This window comes from Petaurus breviceps, unplaced genomic scaffold (genome assembly GCF_028583685.1).
Source record: "Petaurus breviceps papuanus isolate PSGF00001 unplaced genomic scaffold, PetGlider_PUasm1.0 559, whole genome shotgun sequence".
Lineage (NCBI taxonomy): Eukaryota > Metazoa > Chordata > Mammalia > Diprotodontia > Petauridae > Petaurus > Petaurus breviceps.
In genome coordinates this window covers 168,595-191,122 of record NW_027186377.1, presented here as the reverse complement: position 1 = coordinate 191,122, position 22,528 = coordinate 168,595, and the positions used below count along the sequence as shown (strand labels likewise).

General features: G+C 40.6%; 1 pseudogene; it reads left to right on the top strand.

Moving 5' to 3' along the window:
* Positions 1 to 22,528, top strand: part of LOC138173085 (large proline-rich protein BAG6 pseudogene) — a 26,906-nt pseudogene extending 4,378 nt beyond the window's left edge.

Genomic DNA, 22,528 nt, shown 5'->3' with positions numbered 1-22,528 from the left:
GATGGATGGATGGATGGATGGATGGATGGATGGATGGATGGATGGATAAAGTTTTGTTTATATACTTCCTGAGTGTGTTTGGCAGGTTTACTCCCTGGTATTTTATACAGTCTAGAATTATTTAAAATTGACCATTTTTCACTCTCTCCTTTCAGAATCATGTTTGATATCATTCTGATGGTTTATGTGGATTTACTTTATATCCTGCTATTTTGCTAAAATTATTGTTTCAACTAATTTTTAATTGAGTTTTGGAGATTTTCCAAGTACATCATCATATCATCTGCAAAAAGAGATTGTTTTATCACTTCATTCACTATTCTGATTCCTTCGATTTCTTTTTCTTCTTTTATTGCTATTCCTCAATTTTCCAATACGATACTGAATAATATTGGTGACAGCGGGCATCCTTGTTGCACACCTGATCTTACCGAGAAGTTCTCTAGTTTATTTCCACTATGAATAATACTTCTGATAGTTTTAGATAAATGTGGTTTTTTAAAATCCATTTGTGGCATAACTTCCATGGTTATTCAGTCTTTCTTTACATCTAGGCATTGCTCTCCTCAAAGTGGGTGAAAGCTCCTTGGGATCAGGGATTGATTCACTTGTTTTTGTGCTCTCAGCACCTAGTATAGAGCCTGACTGACACAAAAGAGATGTGTTAATGAATACTTGTTGAATGAATGGATACACGAATGAATGAATTGATGCTCTTCATTGAGTCCTCTGAGAACAAACAGAAGTGTAATTCTTATTCCATATATTATAACTTCAGAGCTAAGGGCATCTAGGAGCTTCAGAGGATAGAGAGTTAGACTTGGAATCATAAAGAGCTGAATGCAAATCCTGTCTCAGACACTTTCTAACTATGTGACCCTGGGCAAGTCACTTCACTTATTCTAACTTCAGTTCCCCCATTAGTGAAATGAGAATAATATTACCTATCTCTCTGGGTTGTTGTGTGCATTAATGAGAAAACATAAGCAAAATGCTTTGTAAACTGTAAAGATACAGATGCATAGATATATATATATATATGCATGCATGTGTATGCATTATTGATATGTAAAGATATGATAATGCTGATGATTTCTATAGGCTAAATATTGCCCCGGTCTCCCAGCCTAGTTAGTTAGAAGCCAGTGCTGGCCTCCAATGATTCGTGTCGTCCTGTCAAAATGATCCCAAATCTCTTCTTAAGTAAAGTGTCCTTTGAGTAAAAGAAGTCAGGTTTAGGAAATCTCAATTCATAAATTGTGCCTTTCAGTTTGATGAAAACCTCGGGTCCATTTTCCTTCTCCAATCTGGAAGCTTCTTTCCTGTTCTCCAAGATTTTTGAAAGGTCACTGGCAGAGACTTAGCAGTCCCATCTGCCTTTCTCTAAACAGTCAATACTGTTGGTCATCTGGTTCTACTGGCTGGAATTCCTTGGGTGTTGTCTTCTTCTGTTCCCACTTACCTTGGGATTTACCTCACCATTAATCACTTTTTTTACCCTTTTCAGTCTGAAAATAATTTTCTTTGGAAAGGAAAAGAGAAACTTCAGTCTTGTCATCATCTTTCCTTAGCATTGTCACATGCATCCTGAGCAGCGGTCCTATCCTTTCTTTAATTCTTTTCTCCAACATAAGGACAGAATTCCTTTGAATGATCCCAGCATCTCATGCTAGCCTCACTTAGATTTCATGCCATTGGGCTTTAAGTGCACACTGCTCTTCTGCATTCTCTGTTACCTATACATGCTTCCCTTTAAGTACACATAATGTTTAGGTCTATGTTTTCTGATGAATCTCCTATACATGATATCAGCCTTTTTCGGTCATTTTCTATTTCATAAGATTAGGGGATTTTCAGAATTGGAATAGAAGACCTTGTAATATACTTGATATTCTTGAAGCCATCTAGTGACATCACAAGATGTCACAAGGCATGAGGAGGGTCTCCAGAGAGAGAGACTATTGGTGAGATAGGAGGCCTAAAGGCAGAAGGGGCCTACCTACTGGGGCGATATCAGGACTAAATATGGAGTCCAACCCAAGACATCCACCCTCATGTGAGAGGTGCTGCATGTGGCTATTAAGAACCTCTTTCCAAATGGAGGTGATGAAGTTGAGGGGGAGGAAAATCAACTCTAAGGCTTCTAGGCAGAGCTATGGTTATACATTTTATTCCCCTGTGACAGGAGAAACCATAAACCACAAAGGAAAGAAAGAAGCCCCAATCTCTTGGGCAGGTTAGATGTCAAGGGATGACACTGGCTACCTTTCAACTCTTGATTTTGTGGAGGTTTAGATAAAAACTTGTTAGAGATTTTAAACGTCGTGTCACCTCTGACTACCACTTTTCACAGAAGACCTGGAATGTGTCTCTGTGTTGCCACTGTGTTCTTTTTTAATACTTGCTTGTATCACCTGTTGTTGGCATGTGGTTCTGGGTAATTATCCTGGGAATCTTCACAAATTAATCCTGCTGTCACTTCCCAAATGCAACAGATAGGTCAACAGCTATGATTAAATTGTCGGCATTAATGAGTGGTTAGCTCACATATGATTATAGTTTCCTCTCCAAGTTTCATGTAAAGCTATTTAAAGACATTTTATCCATTTGAAGTTATGTACAACTTTTCCCATGAGAGACCCTGCATGTGTGCTTGAGGAAGAGAGTGCTGGTACGGAGGTACTTCAAACCACTTGACTTAATTCCCTAGTACTAGGGCTTGGACATTGATGATGCCGATTTTGGTAAGTCTTGCTCCTTTCTCAGTGGATTGACTAAGTTGACCCAAATAAAGGACTGGACCAAGAAAGGTATGAATCTCAATAGTGGGACTCCCCTAATGTGCTAAGAAGGAGGGACTTTTAAACCTCAACTCACTCACTCTGAGAAAAGACAGAAGAATATTGAATTCCTTTCCTTCATTGACAAGATGGTGGGCCATGGGTGTAGAATACTGTAGATATTGTCAGACATGGTTGGTTCATCATCACTGAGCCAATTTTTTTAATTTTATGAGGCTTCAGTGAAGGGTCAGGAGAATTACAAACTATGGAAGCTGGAAGAAACTTCACTTTTTACTTAGTCTAGGCTGTGCCTGAAAAGGAACCCAACTGGGACTTTCCTGACAAATGCACAGCCACACTTTGCTGTAAGTACTCAAAGAAAAGAAACCTGTAACCTTTCAAGTAAGCCTACTCAATTTCGGAATCATTCTCATTGTTAGTACATTTTTTCCTGACATTGAGCATCAAAGGACTTCCTTAAAGCCCCATCCTGTCATCACTGCCCCCTGTTCTAACCTCTGGAGCCAAATAGAGAAAGCTCAATCCTGTGCCTGCATGACAGCCCTCTGAAGAATGGAAAACAGATACCATGGTCCCTGAATCTTATCTTCTCCAGACCAAATATTCCTAGTTTCTTTAACCATCAGCATATGACATGAGTTCAAGACCTTTATCCATAAAAAAACACTTTTGTCAGATTTATTCTTCAAGATGCCTCTTTTCTCCTCTTCTACCTAGTGAACCATTCCTTTTGACAAGGCTTTTGGAAGGAACAGAGAAAAAAGTAGCTCATCAAAGCTAACTGATGTACCAACCATGTCTGACAAGATCTCCAGTATTCCACACTCATGGCACACCACCTTGGCAATGATGGAAAGGAAGACAATTTTCTTCAGTCTTTTCTCAAGTCACCTTTCATCATTATAATTATGTTGTGTTCACTTCCAGGTTTTTGGTTTCTGCTTTCCTGTAATCATTGCATACATTTTTCCCCTAGTTCAGCTTATGTTTATGAGCATTCATATATTGCAACTTTTTTTGCCTTTTCCTAATCAAAGGGCATCAACTTTATTTACAATTCTTTATTACTGCAAACACACAAATGTTGTTTAGAATATTTTAGTGTATATGAGGCCTATCTTTGAACTCCTTGAGGAATATGTTGAACAGAGTATGAACATTTAAGACACAATATTTGCAAAAATCCAAATTGCATTCCATAATGGTTGGTCCAAATCCCAGTTTCACCAACAGTCTGTTCGTGTTCCTGCTTGTCTGTAGCCCTGCCAGCATTGACTATTTACAGCTTTGGCCATCTTTTCCAGTTTGGGATGTGTGTGAAATGGAAGCATTGTTTTGCATTTGTATCCCCCTTACAATTAATTTTGTGGGAATACTTTTTCATTTGCTTATAATATTTGCAATTCTTTTGAAACACCTTTTTTCACTCTTTTTGGCCAAGTATGAAGTGATGCATGTCTCCCAGTCTCACCTATTTGTGCAGCTCCTTTACATCTTGTGCATCAGACTCTTCTCAGAGATACTGGATTAACGAATTTCTAATATATGTGGTTTTTCCCCTCATCTTGACTGCATTGATTTGGTATATGCAAATATTTTTTAAAAATCATGTGATCAAAATTATCTTTTTGTCACTCCCCCTGCTTTTACCTCCCACCCTTGCTACCATCTGGAAAGGCACCTTGTGTTTGTTCTTCATGATGCAACCTTTCATACTTGTGATATTTATTCATTTAGAACTTATTGCAGTAAGAAGTACATGATAGGGGCATCTAGGTGGCACAGTGAATAGAGCACTGGTCCTGGAGTCAGGAGGACCTGGGTTCAGATCCAGCCTCAGACACTTAACACAAAAAATAGCCATGTGACCTTGGTCAAGTCACTTAACCCCAATTGCCCTCCAAAAATAAAACAAACAAAGAAGTGCATGATGTTGGCCTGAATCTGACTTCTAGCAAATCTTTTTCCAGGACCAGTTGTTCTTTTCACTTGGAAAGGTCTTGATCAAGGAACTAATGAACCCTGCCATAACAAACCTTGAGTTTAAGGGTGGGGATGATCATAGTCTATCCACTTGTCTTCTTTATCTATTCATCCATTCATTAATTTATTTATTTGCTCATTTATTTATTCATTTGTTCATTTATTTTAAAACCAGCAAGTTTAATGATCACTGTTGTGTCAGATAACTTGATCTCTGGAAGTACTGTACTTTCCCCTTTCACTTGATAACATTTGCATTCTTTCCTTAAAGATTCTAGACCTTTGTTTCCCCAATTACATTTTGTTGCTCTCTGATCTAAGTCAATGAACTATTCCTTTGAAAATGTGTTTTGTCCAGCTATAAACCTATAAATAGATGCATTTAGGTTGCATCATCATTTTAATTATATTGTTGTGGTCTCATCACAAACAATGAATATCTCTCCTATTTAACTTTAAAATAGTCTTTCAGCCATGTTTGGTAAATTAATTTATATGAATTTGGAGTGTGTCTTGGCAGCTTGGTGCCCAGATATTTTATGCATTTTGTCGTAGATTTGACTGAGGCTTCCCTTATTATTTCCTTCTGAGTTTTGTTATTGCTATTTAGCAATGCTAATGATTTGGAAGCTTCTTGCTTTGGTGACAATATTAGTTGTCTCATTTCATTTCTTGAAGTTTTCTGAGTTTTTAAAATCTTATTTAACATTTTATTTTTCCCAATCACATGTAAAAATATTTTTAACATTCTTTTTTAAAAAATGTTGAGTTCCAAATTTTCTCTCCTCCCCCCTCATTGGGAAGGCAAGCAATTTGATATAAGTTATACATGTGTAGTCATGCAAGACATATTTCCATGTAAGTTATTCTGTGGGAAAAAAGCAGACAAAAAACAAGAAAAAGTAAAGAAAAAGTATCTTTGATCTGCATTCAGGTTCTACTAATTCTTTCTCTTGATGTGGACAGCACCTTTCATCATGAGTCCTACAAAATTATCTTAGATCATGGTATTACTGAGAATAGCTAAGTTATTCATAGTAGATCAACATAAAATATTGCTTCTACTGTGCACAATTTTCTTCTGGTTCTGCTCATTACACTTTGCATCAGTTCATGAAAGCCTTTCCATGATTTTCTGAGAGCATCCTGCTCATCATTTTTTAAAGGCAAATGGTATTTCATGGCAATCATATACAAGTTGTTCATTCATTCCCCAATATTGATGGATATCCTCTCAATTTTCAATTCTTTACCACCACTAAAAGAGCTGCTAAAAATACTTTTGTACACATACCCCTTTCCTTTTTTAAAATCTCTTTGAGATACATACCTACTAATGATATTGCTTGGTCAAAGGGTATGCATGGCTTTATAGCCCTTTGGGCATAGTTCCATGCTGCTCTCCAGAATGGCTGAATCAGCATGCAATTTCACCAACATTACCTTACTTTTTTTTTCAATTTTCCCACATCCCCTCCAAAATTTGTTATTTTTCTTTTGTAATAATAGCCAATCTAACAGGTGTGAGGTCATAGCACAGGGTTGCTTTAATTTTTATTTCTCTGATCAATAGTTATTTAGAACTTTTCTCTTATGATTACAGATAGCTTTGATTACGTGGAAAACTTTTCATATCAGTTTATCAATTGAAAAATGCCTCTTAGTTCTATAAATTTGCCTCTGTTTTCTATGTTTGAGAAATGAAGTCTTTATCAGAGAAACTCACTTTAACTTTTTTCACAGTCATGATTACCAATGATGTATTTCCATCCATCCTGTTTTCCTCCTCTTTATCCTATTCTCTTTCTCCTTTTACCCTGTCCATTCTCAAAAGTGTTTTGCTTCTGCCTTTTACCTCCTCCAAACTGCCCTCCCTTCTATAAAGAATCTCTTCTCATATTTCCTTCCCTTCCTACTTTCTTGTCTAGTAAGATAGATTTCTACACACAACTGAGTGTATATATTATTCCCTGTTTGAGTCAATTCCAGCAAGAGTAAGGTTCATGTACTCCCCTCCCTGCTTCCCCCATTTTTCCCTCCGCTGTAAAATCTATTTTGGCACTCTTTTGTGTCAGATAATTTATTTCATTCTACCTTTCCCTTTTATGTTCTCCCAGTGAATTCTTTCTCATCCCTCAATTTCATTTTTTTTTTAGAAAATCACACCATCACATTCTATTCACATCTCTTCTTTCTGTCTATCTTCCCTAATAATGAGAATGTTTTTAGGAGTTATAAATATCTTTTTCTCATAAAGGAATATAAACAATTTAACTTTGTAAAACTCCTTATGCTTTCTCTTTCCTATTTGCCTTTCTATGCTTCTTTTGCCCCTTATATTTGAAAGTCAAATTTTCTCTTCAAATCTGATCTTTTCATCAGAAATGTTTGAAAGTCCTCTATTTCATTGAATATTCACTTCTTGCCCTGAAGGATTATACTCAGTTTTGCTGACTAGCTGATTCTTGGTTGTAATCCTAGCTCTTTTGTGCTCTGGAAATATCATATTATAAACTCTATAATTTTTTAATATAGAAGCTGCTAAATCAAGTACTATCCTGACTGTGGCTCCATGATACTTAAGGTATATCTTTTTGCCTGCTTGTAGTATATTCTCCTTGATCTGGGAGGTCTGGAATTTGGCTATAATATTACTGGGAGTTTTGATTTTGGGATCTTTTTTAAAGAGATAATTTGTGGATACTTTCAATTTCTACTCTACACTCTGGTTCTAGAATATCAGGGCAGTTTTCCTTGGTGATTTCTTGAAAGATGATGTCTAGACTCTTTTTTTGATCATGACTTTCAGTCCACTAATTCTTAAATTATCTCTTCTGAATCTATGTTTTTCCAGATCAGTTGTATTTTTTCCAGCTTAATATTTCACATTTTCTTCTATTTTTTTCATTCTTTGGATTTTGTTTTATTGTTTCTTAATTTCTCATTAAATTGTTAGCTTCCACTTGCCCAATTTTAACTTTTAAGGATTTTTTTTCTTCAGTGAGCCTCTGTAATTCCTTTTTCATTTGGCCAATTCTACTTTTTAAGGAGTTCTTCTCTTAAGTAAATGTTTGTATATCTTTTTTTTTTCTATGTGGACAATTCTGCTTTTCAAGGAATTCTTCTCTTCATTGGAATTTTGTGCCTCTTTTACCATTTGGCCAATTCTACTTTTAAGGTGGTATTTTCTCCAGTATTTTTATGTCCTCTTTACCAAACTATTGACCCTGTTTCATGATTTTCTTGCATTACTCTCATTTCTCTTCCCAATTCTTTCTCTACCTCTCCTACTTGATTTAAAAAAATCCTTTCTGAACTCTGCCATGACTTGAGATCAATTCATATTTTTGTTTGAGGCTTTAGATGCTGGAATTTTGATTTTGTTTTCTTCTTATGAGTGTGTGTTTTCTTCTTTCTTGTCACCATAGTAACTTTCTATGGTCAGTACTTTTTTGTTCTTTTGTTTGCTCACTTTCCAGTCTATTTATTGACTTTTAGCTTGATGCTAAAGTGGGACTCTACTTCCCCAGTGAAAGGGGTAGTGCCCTAAACTTCAGGGGTTTTTTGTGCAGCTGTTTTCAGAGGTAATTCTGGGGACCTGTAAGTCTTTGGCTCTTCCAAGATGGTATTATCTAGAAAGATATATGTCTCCTATTATCCTGTATTGTGCACTGGTTTGTGAGTGACCACAAGCACTCTTTTCAACTCTGGAACTGTGACCAGAGTCCTTGCTCCACTGTGGTCACAATCTCTGCCATAATAGTGTTCCTCCTTGCACTGGTACTAAGACCCAAGACTGCCACCCAGATCCAATATGGGCAACACAACAGAGTCCTGTTCCTGTATAAAATCCCTGTAAATCTCCTTCTGACCCCCTTACCATATAGGGGCTGAAAGGTATGGAAACTGCCACTGTTGTCACTGATTTAGTCACACTGAGGCATGCTTCTGCTTTTCTGGAATACCCTCTGTGTGGGTCAGGCTTGACCCAGGTTTTTCTGGCACAATCAGTGCTGGACTGTGCTCCTCTCTCACCCTGGTGCAACAGATCTTTCTTGTCAATCTTCAAGTTTTCTTGGGTTAGAAATTTTTTCACTTTGTCTTTCTGTGGGTTCTGCCACTCTAGAATTTGTTTAGAGTCATTATTTAAAGGTATTTGGAGGGTTTGGGGGAGAATGCAGGCAAGTCTCTGCCTTTACTCTGCCATGTTGGCACCTCCTCTCCTGAGTTATTTTAATAAACATTTTTTGGCATCTACAAGCAGGAAACTTTTTGCCTCCTCTTTGTCAGTGTTTATATTTTTAATTGTTTTCTCATAACTATTATGAGGATTTCTAAATCTGTCAATAATGAAGGCATATAATATCTTAACTTTATACTTGAGCATATTGAGAAAGAGATAGTTAGGTGAGGCAGTGGATACAGAGTTGGGCTTCAAGTCAGGAAGACTCATCTTCCTGAGTTCAAATCTGGGTTCATACACTTACTAGCTGTGTGACCCTGGAGAAGTCACTTAACTCTACTGCAGTTTCTTATCTGTCAAACGAACTGGAGAAGGAAATGATGAACTACTCCAGAATCTCTAATAAGAAAATCCCAAATGGGAAAGGCTAAGTGGAGCAGTGAACAGAGCACTGGCCCTAGAATCAGGGGCATCTGGGTTCAAATCCAACCTCAAACACTTAACACTTACCAACTGTGTGACCTTGGGCAAGTCACTTAACCCCAATTGTCTTGCCTTTCCTCCTCCAAAAAGCAAAAACAAACAAAAAAAGAAAACCCCAAATGGAGTCATAGAGAGTTGGGTATAACTGAATACCAACAATAATATGGAGAAAGTTTCTAGTGTGTACCCATTGCACATAATATTAGGTTTAAGCTTTAGATCTGTATGTTTAGTCATGTTTAACATGTAACATTTCATGACTCAGAATGCATAAAAGTATTCTGTACTTTTTTCAAAGATCTTTTTCTCCATCTGTTCATTATTTTATTTGTTTTCATAGTGAAACATCTTTACAATCCTTCTTCAGGGCTTCTGAACCAACAGAAAGATTCCCAGTCCTTCTCAGTATTCACTCATACTGTCCACTGGTGAAGGACAGTGCTGTTGTTGCAGGGGTCTGGGAACCTTGCTGTTGGTTCAGAAGCCCTGAAGAAGGATTTTCTTGTTGTATGTTTACAGAAATCCTGGGAGAGGGTTTTGCTAATGTTTTCAGGGGTTCTAGGACTGTTCTACAGACAGAGGATGAATTAATGAAGGGACTGGCAATGTATCTTGTGGCCTTGCTAAGCCTTGTCTCCCCAGGAACTAAGATTGCTGAGAACTTGCCTCTGTCAAGATGAAGAAAAGACCTCCATTTGGGTATTAAGTGCTGAGCTTAAACTTGATGTAACTCTGGGGTAGATTCAATTGTGATCCACGGGTGGGGAACTTTTGACCTTTTTGTGTTCTATGGTTGAACAAATGAATGTACTTTACTTATGTTTGGAAACTAATCTCTATTTGAGAAGAGGGGTTTTGTGGTGGACTAAATGAAGGTACAGCCTAGGGGTGGAGTAGTATTTAGAACAGGGACTTTGTAATTGATTGAATGAATGGAAGGTCCTGGGTTGGGGTAGTACTTGGAGATTATTTAATCACCCTTAGTAAATGCTGTATTTTGAATGATGTCATGTTTTGATCTTCCCTGTTCTTGGTTTGTCACTGAATAAAATGGAGAGCCCCTATGCTGGTATTTTGAACCTTGGGAAGTTGCCTTCCCTTGGCATTACACTACAGTCATCCCGACACTGGAGCCAGTGCTCTTACTCACTGAGCCACCTGGCTGCCCCTTCATATTCGTATTTCATATTCATTCACCATTTTGATTATTTGTTTTTTTAGCACTCATTTATGCCACCATAATGAAACCTTCACTCAGGTCTCTAAATTCTGCTTATATAACCTGCCTTCAGTAATAATTTGATAGTACTACAAAAGTGCTATCTGTACAGATGCTTTTAAAAGCTTATGTATCATTAACCTGTCCCCAATAACATGACTATTAAAAAAGTTCCATGCTGCTTTGAGAAAGATTTCTGTCATTCTGTGTTCCCATTTAGAAGCCACCATCAGTCTCCTTTCTCTATCTTCTCCAACATTCCTTTCATTTTTTGTTTTCCTTTCTTTTCCTCATTCCATTAAGTTTGTCCAGCTAAGAAAGAGGAACATTAAAATCTTCTAAAGTAATTGCGTCATCTTCAATCTTTTTTCACTTCAGTTATCTTTCCCTTTATGCATTTAGATGCTATGACATTTGGCACATATATATTCTAGTGCTGATATTCTTTTGGCATCTGTCATTCATGCACACATAATGAAACTTCTCAGATTAACTTATAGATTTTGAATTTTGCTTCATCTAACAGGATGCTTATAATTCATGCTCTTTAAGAACTTATCATTGCTTAGGACACTTCATTTCTAGACTTTCGTTCCCACACAGGTTTTTTTAAAGCATCCTTATTTTCTATGATCCTTCATTTATATCTGCAAATTATGTTGTGAAGGTCAGTTATTTTTGGTTTGCATAGAATGTAGGTGCTCTTTCAGTGAACTTACCTTTGTTTTCTCTTCTGCTAGATTTTCTTTCACTTCTGTATTGTTCAGTTAGAAATCTTCTCTTTTTCTCAGTCTTACTACCTTGGAGACATCTTTAGAATCCTTTATTCTAAGTTTACGAGTCTAGTATTTTTCTTCTCTCCATATTTTTGCCTTCAGATCTGTGATTAGTTCCCAGCCTAACAGCTTCTTTTAAAATATGTATTTCTTTGTAACATTTTCTCTCGTTTCTTGATATTGTTCCATGATCACTGGGGCACCCAATAGAATTCCCTATTACAATGTTCATGTGTGTATGTGTGTGTGTGTGTGTGTGTGTGTGTTTGAGAGGTATTTCATGTTCCTCCAAAGTGCAATGCTCATTCTTTTTGTTATGCCCATTGAAAAATATTCATACTCTGATATCTTCATGTGTGTTTTTATGCTTAAATCTGAGCTTTTATTCAATCTTTCTCACTTGAAAGCGTTGCCTTTCAATTGTTCTTTCTTTGCCCTCTCTATACCAAGCAGTTGGTCTCTAGCTCCCACTCTAATTGTTTGGGTCCTCTTCCTTTCACTGGTGTGGCACACACCTTTCCTCCTGAAAAGGAGAAAACTTCCTTTAATTAAGGCTTGTGTAGGGGTGGGAGTTAGATGGATTCCTGGCCAGGTTGAACCCTGTATGGAAAAGGACCAATTGCAGTTCTGTTTCTTATCCTTTTTCCCTTTGTCATGTAAGCCCCTTCCTCTCTAGCCAGTTCTGTGATGACATATACAACCGCCCTGGATTCACTCACAGGTAATTTTACTCCCTTTCTTTTAAATGCTCAGATGAAATCAATGTTTTTCATCTTTCATTAGGTGTATGATGGTGGGGTTCAGAATGAGTCATTGTTATGAGGGCCCCATGAAGGAGTCACCACAACCACACTCAGAAAGACTATCTTATGAAGGTATTTGCACTGCACAAGCCTGGCATATTCAAAGTATTGGGGAAATAAAAGGGTAAATAGAAATTCTAGGTATTGAAGTTCTCCCAGATTATGCTATAATTCCTTTAGCCTATGTGGTATTTCTGTCTTCTTCTCTCATTCATTCACCTTTAATTACTCTAGTGCTGGCACATTCCCTGATTTGGAAAATATTCCACTGGAGGATGTTGGCTGGAGACCATTACTAGGCTATCTTGTCAATTCCAAGATCTGGACCTTTGGGACCCTCTAGTCAATAGGATCTTTATGTTTCTATTGGACTGATGACTTTTGGTCTGCAACTTCCCTTCATTTCTCCTGTTTTCTCTTTCCAAGGCCAAACTGAACAAAGCTATTCCCTCTTCCACATAAGGACCTTTGGATATTGCAAGGCACGTTGAATGTTCCCTTTGCTGTAAGTCAAATTGTCTCCAAACAAAAACATTCTTTGGCATTTCAATTGATTATCTCATTATATCCAACCAGTTCATAAGCATTTGTCCATCATGGTTTGCTATCTCCTCATTACCCTTGGTCACCTACTGCTGAACATTCTCCAGCTTATCAGTGGTCTTCCTAAACACAGTGCCTATGTTGATAGAAATTAGGAACTTCCTGAATTAGCAACTGGGAAAAAGCAGAACAGAATGTCATCTCCCACTTCATTCATGATTCGATCTATCCCAGTCTGAAATTCATTTACTTAGCACTTATTAAGGGCAACATGGAAACACTCCAATCCTTGCTCTGGAAGTGTGGTTCTATTGATCTCTTTGCACCAGACCTAAACCATGGACTATTATTTCCATTTACTTGTCATTAATGCTTATCTCTTAGTCACATCTCCTGGCTCTTGTAATGGCAAGCACAGAAGTAGTTCACACCTTGTTTCAGTTCAAGTTTCTTTTGAGACTTGCATCAAGTACGTTAAGAAACAGAACTGTGAACCCCACAACTTGTGAACCCTAGAAATCATGGACTCCTGCAACAGGTAGGGGAGGAGTTAATGACCACATATAAGGAGAGGTCCAGTGCTTGAGACAGCAAATCTTAGAAGAGGACTCTTGTGGTGGCAAAGTCAAGAAGGGGAAAACTTGTGGTATCCCAGCAATCTGTTTGTTTGCTCCGTCTGCATTGTTTGTTTGTGATTCTTTGTACAGAAGCCCTGGGACCTTACTGGAAGCCCTGAAAGAGGGCTTTCTGGTTATATGTTTACAGAAGTCCTGGAGGAGGGTTTTGGAGGTCCTGGGACTTTACTGATGATTTGTACTGACCTCTTAGATCCTGTTTGTGGGTCTCTGTTGATTTCTATGTTGATGATTTGTGTTGAGTTCTCAGACCCTGTTGGTGGGTCTGAGTTGATTTCACAGGCAGATAGTGAATTGATGATGGTGCCGGCAATGTGCATTATTGTGGCTCTGTCAAGCTTTGTCTTCCCAGAAACAGGAACCATGAAGGACTTGAGTGGACTGGATACTGTGAACTTCAATATGGAATGGGAACTGGACAAAGAACTGGACAAGGAGCTGGAGCTGCCTGCCTTTGAACCCAGGTGACAGTTGGAGCTGGGACCATGGAAGAGGAACCATGGAAGCTGAGAGTGAGCCTTGAGTCAAGCTGAAAGGAGACTTTACTTGAATACTGTTTACTGACTGATAAGGTTATGATTTACTATGACCTAGGAGAACTTTGACTTTTGTACTTTGTGATTGAATTTAGTATTTTGTGATTGACTAAATGAATGTACTTTGTTAAAACTATGTTACCACCTTGGTGAAAACTATGTGGCCATTTTAGTGAAAAGTTGTTGAGTTGTGACATGGTGAGTGCTGTATTTTGATTTTCTGTGATAAGTTGTACATTGTGGTTGCTGTATTTTTATTTTTTGAATGTTTTGCTCTGATTTGGTATTGAATAAGTATAGAGTTCGCTATGCTATGTAATCAGAAACTTGAAAGCTGTTCACAGCAGCAGTCCTCCAGAAAGCTGCTCATGTATGGCTTTAAAATTCTCTAAAAAATAAGACAAAACAACATGGTCTCTCAACACCCCCATTGGCAACTCAGTAGAAGGCAGAGGCAAACATGAAAGGTAGGATTGAAGAAGAGACAAAGCATAAGCAAATCATGCACCTCTTCATCCATCCATCCATCCATCCATCCATCCATCCATTCATATGTCTGTCTATCCATCTGTCCATCCATCCATCCATCCATTCAATGATTGGGATGATCTCCCTTCTCATCAGTCCCTGTTGACTTCCCTGGCTTCCTTCAAGTCACAACTAAAATCAGACCTTATACAAGAAATCTTTCACAATCTCTCTCAATTCTCATTCTTTCCTTCTGTGAATTATTTCCTATTTTTCCTGTCTAGAGCTTATTATTCTTATTTCATTACTCACATGTCTCCAGTACTAGAATGTGAGTTCCTCCAGGGAAGTGACTGATTATTGCTATTTTTTTGTATCCTAACTTCTCAGCACAATACCAGGAACACAGTAGGTGTTTGATAAATACTTATTGGCTGACTGACTATTACTTGCCAGGTTGGCTAGAAGCTATGAACACAAAGTTAAATGTAAAATGGCACAGCTTTCAGAATCTGACACTTAATTTTTTAAAAATTATGGGAAATTAAATATTTCCAAAGTAAATCACAAGTACTTTGGTAGCTCAGGACAGACTTCCTGTAGGAAGTGGTGCTTGAGCTGAGAATAGATGGAAACTAGGGATCCCATAAGATGGAGGTGATGAAGGAAGGAATTTTGGCTATGGGAAACAGTCTGTGCAAAAGTACAGAAAAGGGAGATGGAGAATCACATATGGGGAGAAAACAGTGGGACATTTTGTCTAGGACACCATGGAGAAGACAATATGTACAATACATAACATATATTCCTGGAATGAGATAGTAAAGAGTTTGAATGAGAAGTAGAGGAGGTTTTAGGTCATCCTAGAGGATACACGGAATTCCTGGAGCTTTGTGGGTCAGAATTACATCATCACTGGACTTCAGAAAGATGTCTCTGACAATAGAAAGGCAAAGAGATGGGTCGAGAGGTGAGGAAGAACAGAGCACAACTGGAGGCTACTGCTACGGTGCCATCAAGAAATTAACAAGGGAGGAGGCGGCTAAGTCAACAGAGCACCGGCCCTGGAGTCAGGAGGACCCTAGTTCAAATCTGGCTTCAGACACTTAACACAAAGACTAGTCGTGTGACCTTGGGCAAATCACTTAACCTTAATTGCACTCCCCCCAAAAAAGAAATTAACAGGGCCAATTTAGAGGGGAGGCCAAGTGAGTGGAGAAAACACTCAGATACCAGGGGGTGCTCCCTACCAAGAAAGAATGAGATTTGGTAACTGATTGGAGATGGGGACAATGGAGAAGAAAGCCTGCTAGTGTCACTGAGAAGGTGGGAGCTCAGAAAAAGAGGCAGTTTCTCTTGGCCTTCCCCACAACGGTCCTTGAGTTGCTTCCATGGCCAGAGAGCACCCTGAGGGTTATGAAGCACTTCTCTTATCCCCTGCACTATCTGGTATGATGAAGACATCTAATTTCCATTGTGCTAAGACTCAGGAAGAATCCATGGGCTATCCAAGTTCATGGGCCAAAGGCCAATTTGTGCAGGACTCACACTCCAAGTCCAGATTCATTTCCTCTCCAACAGTTTTCATTTCAATGTGGCTATCAGTATTTCTGCTTGCTAATGGGCTTTCTGTATGTCTTTCCATGGATAGATCCCTGGCTTATTTTAGACCTTGATAACCTTCCCTGAGGACCCTCACATCATTTTAGTCGACCTTGGCTCTCTTAGCCTTTAAGAAGAGGTTGTTTTCTCACCCAACCTGTCTCCCCTCCCAAAGGGAAAATCACTTCCCTTTGCCCCCCACTGACCAAGACATAGGGAGTTCTCCTGAAATCTTCCACCTGAACTGTGCCCTTATCAGGAATAACACTGAAGTACCAGCCAGTCTGTGACATCTCTTACAGTTGGAGGTCTACAATCTGAGGAGTCTACCAGCCTTTCATTCGTGCCTCTGGCTTCATCACCAGCCTCTCAGCTTCTCTCTCTCCACAAGGGAAGGAAATCCATGAAGCTAAAGATTCTCCCCAGTCCCACTCTCTCCAGCACCCACAAAGTGTGGTTTGTGGTGAAGTTCTCTAATGTTTCACTGTCTCTTTTAGCATGACTATTTTCCATACATTAGAAATTCAGCTCCTGAGGTTGGAAATTAAGCCTCCTTCACGTGGGATGTGCAGATCTGCGCACACTGGGGGGCCTTTCCTAATTGCAGAATAATCAGTTATCATCAATCAAATGTGGAGCCTCCTCCCGCCCTTTACGCATCTCATGAGAATCCTGCTATGGTCGATAAAAACACTGCTAACTTACTTTGATGTTATTAAAAACCCTCTTTTTAAAAATGGGTTATTGCTGATAATGAGTACATAATTTAATAAGGAGAACAAAACCTTCTCAGCCTCTGGAAATACCCAGTTCTGGTCCACAGCAGGGTGAGAGATCAGCTGGCTATGTCAGCAGAAAGACCAGGGTCCCAGGGCTCCTGATCAGTAAGTCAGCACACATGCTGTTCCATGGCTACAGGGTTCTCAAGATCAGAGAGAGGAGTTAGGCAGTCCACCCATCAGCCACTTTGGCACTGGGCATTTATTAAGCTCCTACTATGTGCTGTGTTGAATCTGTAAAGAAATGAGAGTAAAAACCAAACTGGTTCTGCCCTCATGAGTTTCCATTTACATGGGAGAGACAACATGCAGATGCAGAGTGATGGGCAGTGATCTCCTAGGGGAGGAGACAGCAGTGGGGCGGGGGGGGGGGAAGGAACTGGGAATGATCTGCGGTGAAAGATGGGGCTGGTGCTAAGTCCTAAAGAAAGCCAGTTATGCCAGGCGGCAGATGAGAACATCCCAGGCATGGAAGAAGAAGTTAGAAGATCAGGCTTACTAAATGGGAGAGTGCGTGGAAGGGAGAAAATGAGAGTGGAAATGTAGAAAGTCATTGGGCTGTGAAGAGTTATAAAAGCCAACCAGGATTTTATATTTAATCTTGTAGGTAATAGGGAGCCACAGGAGTTTATTATGTGTGGGGATGGAGTGGTAACCTGATCAGCCTGTACTTTAAGAAATTCACTTTGGAAATTGACTGGAGGATGGGCTGGAATGGGGGATATCCTCAAAGCAGGCAGAGCCCACCCCAGGCTATTGCAGTAATCCAAGTGTGACATGATGAGGGCCTGGGTCAGGGGAAGGTGAAGGGCAGTATCAGAGAAGAGAAGGGGATGCAGCCAAAAGATGTCATGAAGGGAGAAATGACATAATTTGACCACAGTTGGGTTGTGAGAGAAGCAGAGAAAAGGGAAAGGAATGAGAAGCTTCAGGTTTGCTAATTTAGGTCCCACCATTATCTTCACTTTACTGAACAGACCACATATGGGAGGCAGGAGGGGGAATATGGGAGTTTCCTTGGATGCTTGTAAAGAAACCTCAGAAACAACTCATTAAGAATGAAAAGGTGGAAGCCTCAAACCTGGATCTCTGAGCCCAGCTCTCATCACTTCCTAGGTGTGAATCCTTCTCCCCATTTCAAACATGAGTTTCTTACCTTAGGCTGCCTCTTCCCTTTACCTGAAAATGCCTTGAACCCAAGACAGTGTTGTAAATAAATATTGATGTGTGGTCCTCTTGTTCCTGCCCTTCAGATACTATTTTCTTGGGTCCATATGGGACTTCCCAAATAATCACCCAAGCAGGGGATCCAGACCTTACCAACTGTGATTATGTAGTGTTCTCCCATTAGCCCTTTCCCCATCACACATCCACGGGTCATGGAAATCATGTCTCCTGATGAGTGGATATTTGTTTTGTTTTGGTTTGGTTTATGCCCTTGGGGACATCTGGATATATGGCATAGGGTACTTTCCCCCTGATGGTCCATGATTTCTACCCTAAGTGAAATACTTGTCCCGGAATCAGACTCTCAAAACAGCCCTGACCAAGCCCACTTACATAAGCCAAGGCCAAAGACTATCATCCTCAGGTTCCATCCTGAGCCTTTCCTGGACTTACCTCTCTTAGACATAAGTCCTCCCAGGATGTCAGCCACAATGTCCTTGATGCTTAGCTGCTCAATCACTCACACCTTTTCCTTCTAACCATCCTTGGTTATTTTCCTTGACTTTTTTCATCAAACCTGACCAAGCAAAAGGAGAGACACTTCCTTGATTACTCTTCTTCTGCCACATGTACATAAACCTGTTCTTTGAACATGTGGCTTGGGCAATGGACAGTCAGGAATCTCTGTGTTCTCACATCGTCCCCACTTGTCCCATGAAGCTAAGTGCAAAAAAAGTACACGATTTTCCCAAAGTCTCATTTTGCCCTTCACAGCTGTGCCTCTGTTCTGGGATGAGCCTCCTATGTGCCTTTAGTTACATGACCAATGCCCAGAGACATCTCCATTTCCAAAGGGGGAGGGAAGCTAACATAGCACACCTGGAATTTGTGTAAGCAGGTGGAGGGATGCTGCTGCCTCTTCGGATTTGAGAAAGGAAAGATCATGAATCCTGAGGGCTATTCTGCACCCCCTGGGCTGTTCTCTGTGCAAGGATAGGCACCTCCTTGGAAAAGAAAGATGAGTCTTCCAGCTTTCCTCCATCTTGGACTTAACCTTTTCAGAAACTGACAACTGCAGGGTAAGATTTAGGTTTCCATTCAACTACATGTATGTTTAGGACCAAACACAAGGTGGGATGTCATGAGCTCAATTTCATTTCTGGGATAGAATGTGCTCTCCCCCTTCCATCAATGGTCTTTTTCTCAGCTATAAGAAGAATAGTAGATGGTGCCGTGGCTAAAGCTCTGGGTCTTAAATTCAATAATACCTGGGCTCAAATCTGGCCTTAAAAAACTTCCTTGCTGGGTGACCCTGGACAAATCATTTAACTTGTTTGCCTCAGTTTCCTCATCTGTAAAATAGGAATGATAACAAAGCCCACCTGGCAGGGTTGTGAGGATCAGATGAGATCATTTTTGTAAAGCTCTTGGCACCCTGCTTGGCACACAGCAAGCACACACAAACAATGATGACCATGACATCATGATGGTATTGACCGATTGGGGGTCAGTGCGGGAGCTGGGTATTCAGGGTAGCTCCCAATAACGAGTGCATACCAGAGATTTGTATCATTACTAGGTTTAAGATATTGGTGCAGCAAGCAGTTATGTTTTGTTGATTCATTCTGCCACATATATTCTTTCCACATTGGATTCAAGACACTGATGGCCCCGAGACTCCACCCTTCCCACATATCTGCCATATTTGTGTATGACTCCAGTGCAGCTCATAGAGTAAGGCTTTCTCTGGGTCAGGAGGCACAAGGGCAGAGGGAACCAAACCATCACACTGGACTGGAAGCACCTCTTTTACTTCAGTCCATTATGTACCATATTCTTGGGACTTGTTAAGCTCTCCCTGACCTGGTACAAACCAAACAGCAGAGGAAGGAGGCTTGTGAAGGTGTGCTTAGCCAGCTGTGAAGAATTCAAAGACAAGCTGCAAATGGAGAGGACATGATATACTTGGCTGACTCACTGTGGCTCTTTAAATATTTAAATATTTAATCAATGGCTCATCCAGGCTTGATGTGCAAAGTTTTGTCCAGGGATGCCCTGAATTATCACCCCCAGAGACCTTCCAGAATGGTGTGAATCAGTGGCTTCATGTTAGCTTAGCTTTTTTTTTTTTTAATAACCTGAAAGGGAGCTCTCCAAGGTCAGGATCAGGCTGCTCTCTTTCAGAGAGGGAGACAGAAAAATTTAGAAAGAGACAAGGAGATATACAAAGAAAGAGAGAGAGAGAGAGAGAGAGAGAGAGAGAGAGAGAGATGGGCCCAGTAATAGTCAGCTCTGAATGAGCTGCTCCTGAATGACTATGTGACCTTGGAAAGATCATTCTGCCACCCTGGACTCCAGATTCTTCCTCAGTTAAAAGAGTGTGTAGGTCTGTACATTTCTGTGTGTATTTTTATATATCTGTATTGCATGTTTGTGTATTTCTGTGTAACTATGTCTGTGCACATGTGTGTACATGTCTTTGCATGCATATGTATGTGTATAACTGTGTAAGTGTGTCTGTGTATGTAGCTCAGTGTGTACTTACATGTGTGCAGAAGTAAGGTGAAGTAGATAATCTCTATGACAATAGCTCTTGGAAATTAACTTTCACATCACACTGTGAGATAGTCACTGTGGGTATTTTAACTTCCATTTTTCAGATGACAAAAATGTGTCTCAGGAAGGTTAGGTGACTTTCTTATGGTCCCGAAGCTAGAAAGTGTAGAAGCTGGATTTGAGCCCAGGTCTCTCTAGAGGGGAATAGGGTCTTTCCCAAAGTCACACAGCAAGTGAGTGTCAGAGTGAACCCAGATTGCATAGCTCTAAATTCAGTGGTCTAGCCACTACATATGCTGCCCGGATATATTGGAGATAAATGATTTCCCTAAAGCTCAGGTCGAACCATGTCATCCCATTACTCATGAAATTCCAGTGGTCACTGTGGCCATGCCAGGTGTTCCTGCCTTCCTCCAGGGCATGACAGATTTTCTTCAGGCAACACAGATTGCTCCACCACCACCCCCTCCACCTCCACCATCTCCTCCTGCTTCAGAACAGGCACCTCCACCATATGGGTCCCCTCAATCAGGGCTGCAGCCACAAAGCCAAGGGGTAGTGGGACCTGAGAGCCTGCCTCCTGAGTTCTTCACTTCAGTGTGCTGAGTTCCCTGCTAGGCTTTCTTGCAGCAAGAGTGGGTAGCAGTGAGAGTATTGCAGCCTTTATCCAGTGTCTTAGTTGCTTCAGCACCATTTTTGAACCTGAGGTAGATGGAGCCCCTGGGTCCTTTGGAGCATTGCTCTCCCTCCTCTGCCAGAACTTCTCCATGGTGGACATAGTTATGCTTCTCCATGGCCACTTCCAGCAGCTCCAGTGACTCCAGCCCCAGTTTCAGGGTTTTTTTCATCAACACTACCTGGGAGGCTGTAAACCCATACCCCACAACATTCAGATGGTAAGCCATACACTGATCACAGAATTGGAGGAATAACTTTGAGAGAGCCTGGCCTCTGTGCAAGTACAACCAGTTGTGGACGTTGCCAGGACAAATGGAGTCTCTCCAGGATCAATTCAATGGTATTGCTTCCCATGTACTGCACTGCACAGGTGGTGGGTTGGGGGCATGACTGCTGGAGCCGTGTAGCCAGTGGTTGTTTGAGTGTCTGGCCCTGAACCTGAATTGCCTGGGGAGACAGCAGTGCACACTCACTGATGCCATCAATGGTTGAATTTGCCGGATGTCTGGAGGGGTGAACCCAACCCTGGTGAGTTGGCTGACTACCATGATGGGACTTCAGCTGTAAGTTGTGCTAGAGCACATGCCTTTAGGGCCTGATGCTGTCCTGAGATATGTTTGAAGAAGTGGTGTTCCCTCCCAGGAAGTTCTTGAGGAACCAATGGAAATCCAAGGAGCGGAAAGAACTCCTGAACACCAGTGGAAGAATGCCTCCCTAGCCCCTGGCACCACTGTGGAGGAGCCTATATACTGGGGACCACCTCTTGCTCCTGAGGGTACCTGCCAGGAGGAACAGAATGCAGCTACAGCTGAAACAGAGCCCTGGGCTGATGCTGTTCCTCCAGAATGGGTTCCAATTATCCATCAGGATATTCAGAGCCAGAGAAAAGTGAAACCACAGGCTCCCCTGAGGGATGCCTACCTCAGCAGCATAACTGCCAAGAGACAAGACGATGCAGGGTGAGGGCCCTCAGCTGCTTCTTTCAGAGGCTGTGAGCAGGGCATCCAAGGCAGCTGGAGCCTGACCTCTGACCAGCTCAGAGAGCTTGAGTCATGACATGGAGGCACCAGAGGTTAAGAAGAGCTACAGGCAGCAGCTCTGTTCTGACATCCAAAAATGACTTCAGAATGACCCCAGCTACAGCCCCCAGCACTTCCCCAATGCCCACAGGGCCTTTGCTAATGACCCTTGGGTTCTTGCTTGATGGCCATCCCCCACCATCTCCTCCCAGAGAACTCTCTCTTCCCCTTCCTATTCACAGTATTTAAGAAATAAAGTCGGATTTTCCTGGCAAAAATAAATAAATAAATAAA